This window comes from Dipodomys merriami, unplaced genomic scaffold, assembly GCF_024711535.1.
Source record: "Dipodomys merriami isolate MVZ:Mamm:240054 unplaced genomic scaffold, mDipMer1.0.p SCAF_19, whole genome shotgun sequence".
Taxonomy (NCBI): domain Eukaryota; kingdom Metazoa; phylum Chordata; class Mammalia; order Rodentia; family Heteromyidae; genus Dipodomys; species Dipodomys merriami.
The window spans coordinates 32,060,458-32,072,061 of NW_027203270.1; positions in this window are offsets into that span (position 1 = coordinate 32,060,458).

The following is an 11,604-nucleotide window of genomic DNA, read 5'->3' on the forward strand; positions in this document are numbered from 1 at the left end:
CCCTTACTGAGGGCCTTAGCTGCACTGATGAGGCAGATGAGGGGGCAGAGTTAGGGTCGCAGCAATAAGAGTCTCACAGACTTTCCTGCTAAACCTAGCTTCAAACCATGATATTCAGATTTCAGCCCTCTGAGTAGCTAGGATTACAGGAATGAGTCATGGGTGCCCAGCTTCACCTTTTTTGGTTTTTGGTTGCGGGGGTTGGGCGCTGTTAGTGAGCTCTTTTGCTCAGGGCTAGGTGCTCAAGCCATAGCTCCATTTCTGGTTTTCTGATGGTTAATTGGAGATAAAAGTCTCACAAACTTTCCTGCTTGGGCTGGCTTGGAACCACAATCCTCAGATCTCAGCTTTCTGAGTAGCTAGGATTACAGGCATGAACCACCAGTGCCTGGCCTTTTTTTTTTTTTTTTTTTTAATACTGGAAATCCAACTCAGAGCATTGCTCTTGCTAGGCAAGTGTTTTATCACTGAGCTACATCTCAGCCAGGGCTCAGCTTTTGATCATTGAAGAAGTTGCCATGGAAACACCTCATCTCCACGAAGCTCAGACCTTTCAGAATAACAGTCACAAACAATAAAGGAGTTACAAAAATAATCAAACTAGTCAGGCATCGTGGTATATGCCCATAATCACAGTCTTCAGGAGGTAGAGGCAAGAGGATGTTGAATTCAAGGCTAGCCTCAGGAAAGTATCAAGACCCTATCCTGAAGACAGAATAAAAACAAAAGCGTCAAGTGGTAGAATGTCCAATACCAGCACACACACAAAAGTTAAACCTATGAACCGTTAATAGCCATATGAACCAGTAACTGCCCCCGACCAAAGTCCATTGTTAGATAACTGGATATAACTAAAATGCCATATATTCATGAAGTATACAATGGAATATTACCCAGCAATTAAAAAAAAAAGTCAAAGGGCTGGGAATGGGCTTAGTGGTAGAGTGCTTGCTTAGGATCATGAAGCCCTGGGTTTGATTCCTCAGTACCACATAAACAGAGAAGGCCAGAAGTGGTGCTGGGTCAAGTGGTATTGTGCTAACCTTGAGCAAAAAGGAATCTTGAGGACAGTGCCCGGGCCCTGAGTTCAAGCCCCAGGACTGGTTAAAAAAAAAGAGAGACAAAATATATGTATTGTGTGGATGACTTGTGAAAAATATGCTGGCAGAAATCAGATACAAAAGGCTACGTACTTCATGATTTCATCTATATGGAATGTCCACAATAGGCAAATCCATAGAGACAGAAAGATCAGTGGTTTCTAGGGACTATGGTGGAAAAGAGAATGGGGAATGATGAATGGGTATAGGATTTCTCTTAAAGTGATGGAATGTTCTGGAATTGGATAGTGGTGATGGTTGCACAACCTTGAGAGCATGCTTTAAAAAAAAACTACACACTTTAAATGGTGAATTTTGTATTATATAACATTTTATGTTATGTGAATTATCTCAATTTTTTCCAAAACAAGTCTGCATGTATAAAATGCTCAGATGCTTGTTCATGCATGGTAAGCCCTTGGCAAAGTTAGGTGCCATTTATGTATGTATGTATGCTTTTACGCTGGTTCTGGGGCTTGAACTCAGGGCCTGAGTGCTGTCCTGGAGCTTTTGTGTTCAAGGCTAGCAGTCTATCACCTGAACCATAGTTCCACTTCCAGCTTCTTTTGTGTAGTTAATTGAAGATGAGAGTCTCACAGACTTTTGGACTGGCTTTGAACTGCCGTTCTCAGAGCTCAGCTTCCTGAGTAGCTAGGATAACAGGTATGAGCCACCAGTGTCTGCCTTCCCATTTATTTTATACTGCATCAAATTTATGGGTTGGTTCAGATAAGGCAGAAGGGAAACAAAACCCTGAGAGGAACACTGCCTTTAGAGATTGAACGCACTCATTTAATATTAAAGCATTCATGTTAAAGCATTGATTTGTATATTTTTCCTTCTTTTATTTATTTTCATATTCAATCTTGATTTTTACATACTCTCCATATAGATATAGATATATGTCTATCCACACACTTCTAATGTGTAAACATTTATTTGTTGTTTAAAATTGTGATTTTCATGATCACTTTTCATTTTATTTTTTGTGTCGGTCCTGGGCTTGAACTCAGGGCCTGGATGTTGCCTGTTTTATATTCAAGGGTGGCTCTTTACCACTTAAGCCACAGGTCCACTTCTGACTTTTTGGTGGTCACTTGGTGATAACAGCCTCATAGATTTTCCTGTCCAGACTACCTTGGAACAGTGATACTCAGAGTTTAGTTTTCTGAAAACGGATGATATGACACAAATCAAGACACATTAACTGTATACATAAACTGCTTTATTAAATGGCAAAAAGTCAATACATAACCTAAAAATCGAGAAAAATGAGGGAAGAGGTGAGTTGGGAGAGGTGGGTAAGAATGCTGAAAGGCACTCAGCTGGGTGCCCGGTGGCTGACACCTGTAATCCTAGCTGTTTAGGAGGCTGAGATCCGAGGAGCAAGGTTCAAAGCCAGCCTGGGCAGGAAAGTCCTTGAGACTCCTCTCCAATTAACACCAGAAAACTGGAAGTGGTGCTGTGGCTCAAAGTGGTTGAGCCTTGAGCCTTGAGCCGAAGGACAGAGCTCAGGCTCAGAGCTCAAGCCCCATGACCAAAAAACCCCCCAAAAAACAAAACCCCGAGGCACTGAACTCATAACCTGCTTTGTTGAATGGCAATTCCTTTGTACAACTACTTAAATATAATAAAAAATATTAAAAAAAAAACATTACAGGAGTGGGAAGGTGGCTCAGTGGTAGAGTGCTTGCCTTGCGTGCCTGAGACCCTGGGTTTGATTCCTCAGCACCACATAAGCAGAAAAAGCTGGAAGTGGCTCTGTGGCTCAAGTGGTAGAGCACTAGCCTTGAGCTGAAGAGCTGAGGGACAGCACCCAGCCCCAGAGTTCAGGCCCCACAACTAGCAAAAAAAAAAACCCCACAAAACAAAAAACAAAACAAAATAAAACTGATTACAGATGTGAGCCATGGGCAGCTGGCTCACTTTTGATATTGTATTGTGTGAAATGACTCTGATATAGTATTATATTTTCATAGCATGAAATGTGTTTCTAAAGCTCAGATTGCATTTGGTTTGAACTTCAACCTAGTTGAGTCTAGGGCTGCCATGTGGCTCAGGGAGTTTATTGAAGGATAGAGCTGGCTGCTTCACTGACCTTGAGGTGGAAAGGCCTGACCTTGAGGCTTAGCTCTGTTGCCTACAAGTGGTTTGATTTGGGACAAGCCTAAGCTTGTTGATTGAGAAAGCAAAAATCCCAGTGTCCAGTTACATTTGAATTTCAGAAAACATTTTTAGTGTAACTGAGTACCTTTTCAGTATAACTATGGCCCAAGTATTTCATGGGCTGATTTTTATACTAAAAAGGTACTTCTTTAAGCCAATCTATAGTTTATCTGGTAACCCAGACAGACTTTTTATTTCTGTGAAAAGAAGGCTTGTCGAGGAAATCACATTTAATTTTCACAACTTCCGAATTTTGAAATGGAAGAGCCTGACTCAGAGCTGTTGGGTGATCTGACCCAGGGTCATCCAGCTTTGAACTTGGGTGTGTCCAGTGTAGCATGATCTGCTAAAATGGAACTCAAGGCAGTTATGCAGTGACCTATTTAATGGTAGCATGAGAGCCATGAGCTAACTTGGGAAGAACAGAAGCTTCCACTGACTGAGACAGACTAAGAAAAAAAAATTGGAGAAATCAAATTGAAAGCAGTATTTCTATGACCTTATCTATATTAGTTCTTTTCTTTCTTTTTTATTTCTATCCCCCTTTGATTTTTTTTTTTGAGACAGGGTCTCACTGTGTAGCCTGAGCTAACCTGGAACTCCTAATCCTTCTACCTCAGCCTCCAAGTATTGGGATTACAGGTGTGCACCACCATACCCAGCTCCTCAGTTTAGTTCTTATTATTGCCATTACAAATGACCACACACTTAGTGGCTTAAAGCAGCCTAACTATATTAGCCAGCACTCTGGAAGTCAAGTCTCAAGTGCCTAAAATCAAGGGGGAAGAGCCTGGAGTCTAGAAGGAATTGATTCCTTTTCTAGCTTCTGACAGCTGCTACTGATGGTCCTGGCTGTGGCCACCATATTCTGACCTCTGCTTCTGACCCCAGGTCTCCCTCTCTGGCTCTAGCCCCTCCCCTCTCTCTTTTTAATGATCTTTGTGATTACAGGGGGCTCATCAGATAATCCAGGATAATCTCTGCATCTGAAGATCCTTAATCACATCTACCCAGTAAGTCCTTTTTACCTTGTAATGGGAACACACAGCTTCTGGCAATTAGGATGTGCCTGTCTTTAGGGAGCTGTTATTCTGCCCACCATATGACCCTAGAGAGAAATTAACTAATGTATCTGAGTGTGCTGGGTCTTAGCTATAAATCCTTAGAGGACTTCCACAGATATCTCTTTGTATTTTTGTTTCTTTTCCTCCTTGATTGGATTCTGGGAAATTGAGGAGTCTGTACTGTGTGGGTGATGAGTGAAACTCAGGAGAAGCACTGGGCCAGATCACACAGGTTTGTGAAAGAGACTCAGGCCCAGGCATCGGTGTGTGTGTGTGTGTGTGTGTGTGTGTGTGTGTGTGTGTGTGTGTGTGTGTGTGTGCGCGCGCGCGCACGCGCGCACGCGCGCGCCAGTTCTGGGGCTTGAACTGGTGGCCTAGGCACTGTCCCTTAGTTAGTTTGTTTATTTTCCTCTCACCACTTCTGGCTTTTTGCTGGCTAACTGGAGATAAGAGTCCCACGTCTGGGTTGGCTTTGAACTACCATCCTCGATTTCAGTCTCCAGAGTAGCTAGGATTACAGGTGTGACCTACTGGCTCCTGGAAGGCACAGGCTTTTAATTCAGCATCATCGTGGCCCGTTCCCCCCAGTTCTTAGCCATGGTGGAGTGAGGCAAGTCCTCAGATACCCCTCCAATCCAGAGGATCAAGCTCTCATGGGGAGCCAGCTCCTCCAGCTCAGCTTTTGTGCTCTGCAGAATCTCTCTATTGACCAGGGTGAGAAGGCATGGAGGGGTATGGGCAGAGAGCCTTCTTTTTGTGGAGAGCCTTGGCACAGAGCTCCAGAACTCAGTGTCCATCCCTGTGAGGCATGTCCTCGAGACCATCCCAGACTGAGACTCTGCCTGCCTGGGGGGAGCTCAGATTCTTAGAAAAGCCTTCTTAGAACAAACCTCCCAGGATGCCTCATGCCTCACACCGTGGCTTGTGGTTTTGCCTTTGGGTGTTGTTTCATGGGAGGAGCCCATTTCTTCCCCACAATTTCCCCAGATGCTGGAAGGAGCTGCCATGAATCCCCAGGGCTTCTGTAGGTGGCCCAGCGCCCACCCACCATGGTGGCCTACATGTGCCCAGCTATTCCAGGAACTCAGTTCACTGATGTGACAGTAAGTCCCTGACTCCTGGAGAGTCTGCTGCTATAACAGGCAGATATTTCAGCAGAAGAGCTTCTGGATAAAGCCCCAGAGACCAGAAAAGGTCAGGCCATGTCCCCACTTGTAAAGAGAATGGCCCATGGAGGGACAAAGGAAGATACAAACCCACACATTCTTTACTCCAAAGTCCCCCTTATTCTAGATAGTCTCTAGAAGGGCCCTCTTATGACCATATCTAAAAGGAAAGTAGAGGCCAGATGCTAGTGGCTCATGCCTGTAATCTTAGCTACTCAGGAAGCCAAGATCTGAAGATCAAGGTCGAAAGCCAGCCCAGGCAGCAAAGTCTGTGTCACTCTTATCTTCAACTAACCATCAGAAGGCTGGAAGTGGAGCTGTGGCTGAAGTTGGTAGAGCACTAGCCTTGAGCAAAAATAGTTAAGGGAATTGGATGCTGGTGGCTCACACCTGTAATCCTAGCTACTCAGGAGGCTGAGATCTGAGGATCACAGTTGAAAGGCAGTCCAGGCAGAAAGGTCCACGAGACTTATTGCTGATTAGCCAACAAAAAGCTGTAAGTGGAGCTCTGGCTTAAGTTATAGAATGCTAGCTTTGAGCAAAAAAGTTCTGCAACAACAGCTAGGCTCTGAGTTCAGGCTCCAGTACTGGCATACACACACACACACACACACACACACACACACACACACACACACACACACACACACACACACACACACACACACACACACACACACAAAAGCTGTGTGGTGGATTAATAGTTTCATGCCAGCCTGGGATATATTAGATAGCAGGCGGGGAGGGGAGTTGGGCACCATCTGTGTGTCATTCCTCAGGCTACACTCTGTCCACCATGAGGACAGATTCCAGCTGTGGCGTGTGTTCAGTGCTGAGAGGACTGGACGTTTCCTGTTGAGTGTCAGCCAAGCAAGATAGTAGGAAGGACAGGGAGAGATTTGTCCTTAAAGGGGGATCAGGGGTGACAGCCAGATGTTCAGGCCAGCTGTTGAGAGTGAGCTGCTGTGGGGATGGCCAGATGTGGGGGAGGGGAGAGACGCTAGAGGAAGGCACCAGGTGTCTGTGGTTATGAGACAGAAGTAGGGAGCCAGAAGAGTAAGCCAGATGCAAGAAGCTTGAGAATAGGTTACCCCCAAGTAGGCTCTGGGAGCTGACTGTGTTCAGGAAATGTTTCGCCTGTATTCAAGGAGGCTGTTGCCTCTGGAACCCAACACCTGGCTGCGTGGAAATAAACAGAGCCATGAAGCAATCATTTACGCCATGCCCTCTGTCAACCCAGCCACCTCCTCCTCCCAGGGCTTGAGGAAATTGCTCAGAGTTGTCACCTGGGAGGAAATGGTTGAAGCTATTCAGGTTGAATTATGAACATAGGCTTCCTGCCTCTGGGCCTTCATCCCTGCTCTGTACTACCTCCCCACCCCTGCCTGCTGAACTTCATCTTAGTGGCCCAATTCAAGAGTTACCTCCTCCCCCGCCCCCCAAAAAGAGAGTTACCTCTTCCTAGGTGTCATTTGTTTTTTGTTATTGCCTTTTGTCTTTTGAGGAGGAATGGGGTGTAGGGGGAGTGGGGGGGTGGGGCGGGGAGGCAGGACAGAAATGGAGGAAAGAAGGGGAACAAATACAGTCATGGTTCTCAGTCAGTAATATGTAGAAAATCAACTATGCAACTTGTGAGCAGGGATGGGAGGGGGAAACTGGGGGAAAGGGAAGGAAGGGCTGACATTGTCCAAAAGAAATGTACTCATTATCTGACTTATGAAATGGTAGCCCCTCTGTATATAGCATCTTAATCATAACCAAAAAAAAAAAAAGTTACTTTCTGCTGTACTTTCTGAGCGCCACATACATTAGGGCTGGAAATCTTCTATGAGATCCAATTCTGGGTCTAAAGTACATTGACTTCATCCCTCTCTCCCCCCCCACCCCCCACAACTTGTTCAGAGAACACCTGGGATTAAGTAGAAAATCATGTGCAAAATTAAATGTACAAATGAGTAGATAAACAAAATGTGATAGCCAGCGGAATATTGTTTAGCCATTGGGAAAAATAAAGGACATGTTAAACTAAAAGACTAAATATGGTATGATTTCACTTACATGAAATATTCAAAATAGGCAAATCAACAAAGACATAAAACAGTTTATTGGCTAACAGGGGTTAGGAGAGGAGAAATTAAACTGTGGTATGTTTACAAGATTTCCTTGTGAGTTGATAAAAGCATTTTGGAAGTGGATGGTAGCAGTAGTTGTATAACACCGTGAGGGTACAAGATGTTACAAAATTATACAGGTTAAAATGGTGAATTCAAGCCAGGAGTAGGTGCCTCACACCTGTAATCCTAGCTACGCAGGTGGTTGAAATCTGAGGATCACGCCTCGAAAGCTAGACTGGGCAGGGGACTCATCTTAATTAACCACCAAAAAACCAGAGGTGTAACTGTGGCTCAAATGGTAAAATGCCAGCCTTGAGTGTAAAAGCTAAGAGACAGGGCTCAGGCCCTGAGTTCAAGCCCTAGTACTGGCAAAATAAATGCATGCATAAATAAAGAAAAAATTAAACAGTGAATTCATGTTACCTGCATTTAACATGAAAGAAAATGGAAAGCACATTTCTGGCGAGAAGGTGGCAAACTTTGATGAGACTCTCAAAAGGCTGAGTAGCTCTGATGTCGTCTGACACTTTCATGAGGCACAGGAGGAATGAGATCTGTACGAGGTCACTCAGGGGCTGGTGCTAGCAGAGCCCAGTCAGGTTGCATAGCTGCCTGACCCTCCATCCCTCTCACCTGCTCTTCCCTGGTCCTTTGGTCTCCTTGAAACCTTCCAGACAGGCTACCCCCAAACTGTGACACTCTCCCAAATTAAAAGGCCTTCGGAGAAAGGCATTTCAAGAGTGTTGGTCTTTTTGTATTTTTTCTCAGTGGACTCTGATCTCCAAGAGGGGAAGAGAAGACATTTCTCACTTTTCCCGTGTTTCTCAGAGTTCCGGTGGCAGCCACAGAGGTTCTAGAAAGAACTTCTCCTCACCTGCAAGGAGGGCACTTTGCTGGCAGCCTCTGATGAACATTCTTTGTCCTTGGATGCTGGGTTAGCTTAGGCTGTCAGATCTGTAACAGTCATGACTCTCCTGGCTCAGGCTTGTTTTCTTCCCCTTTAACTTTTTTTTGTTTTATTTTTCTTTTGCTGGTACTGGGGATCGAACTCAGGGCCTGGGCACTGTCCCTTAGCTTTTTTTTTTTTTTTTTTTGATGGTCCTGGGCCTTGAACTCTGGGCCTGCTGACCCTAACCTCCTTTTGCTCAAGGCTAGCACTCTACCATTTTGAACAATAGCACCACTTCTGGCTTATTTTGTGATTAAATGGAGATGTCTCATGGACTTTCCTGCCTGGGCTGGCTTTGAACCATGATCTTCAGCTCTCAGCTTTCTAAGTAGCTAGTATTAGGGCATGAGCCACTAGTACCCAGAGTCCCTTAGCTTTTTTGCTGGAGGTTGGTACTCAACCCTTGAGCCATAGCTCTGCTCCCAGCTTTTTTGGTTGTTATCTACTAGATGAGTCACAGACATTCCTTCTGGGGTTGGCTTTCAATCTTGATCCTCAGATCTCAACCTCCTGAGTAGTTAGTATTACAAGCATGAGCCACCAGTCTGGCTATATTTTATTTTTAATTGGCAAATAAGTGTATATATTTGTGGGGTACAGTGTGGTTTTGATGCCCATCTTCTCCATCTTCCATAGGCCTTACTGAAAGTGCACATAAGCTCTCCAAATCTCAGAAGTTTCCCTTCACTTTGGCCTGCCCTATGTCTGACAGATTAACTGCACAGTAAAGTTAGCTAGGTGCACACAAACCCTTTCTGCCCAAGCACTTCCTGTAACTCCCAAGTTACAGGAGAAGGTGCTGACCAGCGACTCTGACCACAACAAACACCAGACCCAAGTCACTTTCATCAACACAAAAATTGATTATTCACTGTCTTCATTTCTTTCTCCTCATCTTCATCTTTCCTACCTTCTTCTAAAAATTTTTTAAATATTTTAGGCAGAGTCTCTAATGTAGCTCAGGCTGGCCTCAAACTCATGATCCTTCTGTTTCGGCCTTCTGAGTGCTGGGACTACAGACATAAAAAGACCTCCCCCCCCATTTTTTGTCGGTTGTAAGGCTTGAACTCTGGGCCTGGGCACTGTCCCTCAGCTCTTCAGCTCAAGGTGATCACTCTACTGTTTGAGCCACAGCACCACTTCTGGTTTTCTGGTGGTTAATTGGAGATAAGAGTCTCATGGACTTTCCTGCCTGGGCTGGCTTTGAACTGTGATCTTCAGATCTCACTTTCTTGAGTAGCTAGGATTACAGATGTGAGTCACTGGCGCCCAGGTAAAAAAACTCTCTTTAGAGCAAGTTGTAAGATGGCTATGGAAGATGAGAGCCTGCCATCTTCTCACAAAGCTTGTTCTCATTCATTCTCCATTCATCGGTTCCATTGGTTGGCAGCAGACCCAAACCCGGTGCAGACATCTCATCATAGCCTGTCCCACCCTGCCATAAACCTTCGTCCCTCCCTGCCATAAACTTCATGCCCTCCCATCTCCACCTCAGCATTTTGTCTGTTCCCAGGCGAACCCAAGGGACACAGCATCACATGGTGTACCCTATAAAGGTAGCCAGTGCATGCTCATGGAATGGATGAACTGGAGACTGAGGGTATACCTCAGTTGGAGGGGAGGGGCTGCCCTTGGAGGGTATCTAAGTGTAAGGGAGCCTGGAGAAGGGCATGTCGCTGGAGAGGGGTCCAGCACTGGGGAGCACACAGGCATTCCAGCAGTTGGCCAGCTCCACCATCTTCCCCAGTGCCTCCTCTGGAGAAAACTGCTGCCATCCTCAGAAATAGATTTGAGAAAACCAGCTTCAGACTTGTGGTTTTTGTATTCCCTCTCCTGTCAAGAACCCAATTTCTCCATCTAAAAATGGATACATAAACCACTAAAGATACTAGTTTAAATGTATACTTGATTCTTACAGTAGGGAAGGGAAGCATTGTACATTTTTTGTTGTTTTGTGTGCAGGTCCTAAGGCTTGAACTCAGGGCCTGGGCACTGTCTCTGAGATTTTGTGCTCTAGGCTTATGCTCTACCTCTTGTGCCACAACAACATTTCTGGTGTGTGTGTGTGTGTGTGTGTGTGTGTGTGTGTGTGTGTGTGTGTGTGTGTGTGTGTGTGTGTGTGTGTGTGTGTGTGTTGAATTGGAGATGAATCTCACCGACTTTCCTACTCAGGCTGACTTTGAACCTTGCTCTTCAGATCTCAACTTCCAGGGTAGCTAGGATTACTAGCACAGTGGACATTTTAACTTCTGTGAGAAACCTTCTGCTCAGACTGATTAAGAAACTGCAGAATGCACAGTCAGCAAGCAAGGAGAGTTGGGAAGCACAGCTAGTTCTGTCTGGCTCTGAGTCTCCATTATTGGACACACAATCACTGAACAATAGTCCTAGACTAAAAACTCTGGGATAGGGTGGAGCAAAGAGACTGGCAGTCCCTGCTCTTGTGGGGCTTACATTATGACATTGACTTGACAATGGGTGTCCTCATAAACAAGCAGAATAAATTCCAGAATGCATTAGAGAGAGCTCTAAAGAAAGAAAAGGGGAAAGTGGCATTGTGGGTCAAAGTGGTAGAGTGCTAGCATTGAGTGAAAAAAGCTCAGGGACAGCGTTCAGGCTCTGAGTTCAAGCCCCACAACTGACCAGAAAGGTAGGAAGGGAGGGAGGGAAAGAGAGAAGGGAAGAGGAGGGAAAGAGAGAAGAGGGAGATTGAGGGATGAGGAAGGAAGGGAGAGAAGGAGGGGAGAGAAGGGAAAGAAAGGGAATAAAGAAGAAAAAAATGGGAAAAAGTGGAAAGAAGGGAGGGAAGAAGAAAAGGGGGAAAGGGAGGGAGAGAGGAAAGAGGCAGGAAAGACAGGAAAAGCAGGTGTCCTTATAAACTTGCCATCTCAGAGAAGAGCTATTTTATTGGGTCAGCATCTCTAAGGACGGAGAGGAGCAGCGGGAGAAGACCCCTACATCTGGGCACAGCCTGGGCAGGCTGGGAAGTGATAGAAGGCTGAGGTGGCTGCAGGGCCGGTCCCTGGATGGGGGCGCTCAGCGCGG